Source organism: Sus scrofa, chromosome 13 (assembly GCF_000003025.6).
Source record: "Sus scrofa isolate TJ Tabasco breed Duroc chromosome 13, Sscrofa11.1, whole genome shotgun sequence".
Lineage (NCBI taxonomy): Eukaryota > Metazoa > Chordata > Mammalia > Artiodactyla > Suidae > Sus > Sus scrofa.
The window spans coordinates 51,812,270-51,814,140 of record NC_010455.5 but is presented as its reverse complement, the minus strand read 5'-3'; the positions used below and the strand labels follow the sequence as shown (position 1 = coordinate 51,814,140).

Below are 1,871 nucleotides of genomic sequence, written 5' to 3'. Positions count from 1 at the left end.
TGTGGTGTAGGCCAGCAGCTGTAGCTCCGATTAGACCCTTAGCCTGGGAACTTCCACATGCAGTGCACGCAGCCCTTAAAAAAAAAAAAAAAAGAGCATTCCATCCTTTTTTTGATTTAGTTATTACAACACAAAACCCTCATCCTCTCAAATTTCTTTTTTCATATAAATTACTATACAAATATCTACCTACTAACATACAGGATCCACTGCATCACGCCGCTCCCTGACAAATTTGTTTAAAGCCTTCAGAGGAGAAACGTGATCTTCAAAAATTTCCTAGTTTAGTGTTCCATATTATTATGGTTTTCATTCACTCATCAATTAATTTCATAATTACTCACTAAAATAGCACTCCCCATTTGTATTAAGTACAACTATCTCCAGATATTGCCAAAATACTCCCAGTTGAGAATCACTGACCTATTTAAGAGGTCCATTTCTTTGAAGTGTTATTAAGGGGATGTATGTATGTTTGAGTAGAATTATAAAAGAGCATCTCAAAAGAAAAAACTAAGAATTAAGAGCTAGGATACCAGATCTTGCAGATACCATGGCCAAGAATTCTCCAGTACTGCCCAGCCATGGTCAACCCCATCATGTTCTTTGACATTGCCTTGGACCACAAGGCCTTGGGCTGCATCTCCCTCCAGCTGTTTGAAGACAAAGTTCCAATAAGAGCAGAAAACTTTTGTGCTCTGAGCCCTGGGGAAGAAAAGATTTGGATATAAATGTTCCTGCTTTCACAGAATAATTCTGGAATTTATGTGCTGGGGTGATGATTTCACTTGCCACAATGGCACTGGTGGCAAATCCATCTATGAGGAGAAATTTGATGAGAATTTCATCCTGAAGTATATGGGTCCTGGCATCTTGTCCATGGCAAATGATGGCCCCAACACAAAGGGTTCCCAGTTTTTCATCTACATGGCCAAGACAGTGGCTAGATGGCAAGCATGTGGTCTTTGGCAAGGTGAAAGAGGGCATGAATATTGTGGAAACCATAGAGCGCTTTGGGACCTGAAACGGCAAGACCAGCAAGAAGATAACCATTGCTGACTGTGGACAAATCCAATAAATTTGACTTTTTTTTATCTTAACCATGAGACCATTCCTTCTGTAGCTCAAGAGAGCACTCCTTCACCTCCATCTGCTTCTAACACCCTATAATCTTCAGGCTTGCACTGCAGTTCTTTGGGTTCCATATTTTCCTTATCCCCCTTTAAGTTTATCTGGACTGCAAAGTTTATGATTGTGAAATAAAAACTAAACAAAAACAACAAAAAGACAGCATACCAAAGTTAAAAGAAAGTAAAAAGAAATATCTGGATTAAAATGAAATCTCAGATAAATTTTCTTACTTTTGATTATTTTCAGACACCAAAGTAGAGAAAATAAGATATATTATTATTATATACTTGTTAGTGAGATTGAAAATTATTTTCATCTTATTTAGATTTTCTTTTTTTCTCTCTCTCTCTTTTTTTTTTTTGTCTTTCTGTCTTTTCTAGGGCCACACCCACAGCACATGGAGGTTCCCAGGCTAGGGGTCTAATTGGAGCTGTTGCTGCCAGCCTACACCAGAGCCACAGCAACTCGGGATCTGAGCTGCATCTGCAACCTACACCACAGCTCACAGCAACGCCAGATCTTTAACCCACTGAGCTAGGCCAGGGATCAAACCTGCAACCTCATGGTTCTTAGTCACATTCATTAACCACTGAGCCATAACGGGAACTCCTTATTTGGATTTTCTATATGTGTTTCATCTGTCACTTTTTAAAAAATAAATCTTAAGTATCACAATATTTTATCCCTAAATATTCAATATGTATTCCTAAAACATGAGGACATTTTCACACATAATCACA

The 1,871-nt window shown here is 38.4% G+C and overlaps 1 pseudogene; it reads left to right on the top strand.

The window, feature by feature from the left end:
• LOC100525361 lies at nucleotides 585–1,100 on the top strand (annotated as a pseudogene).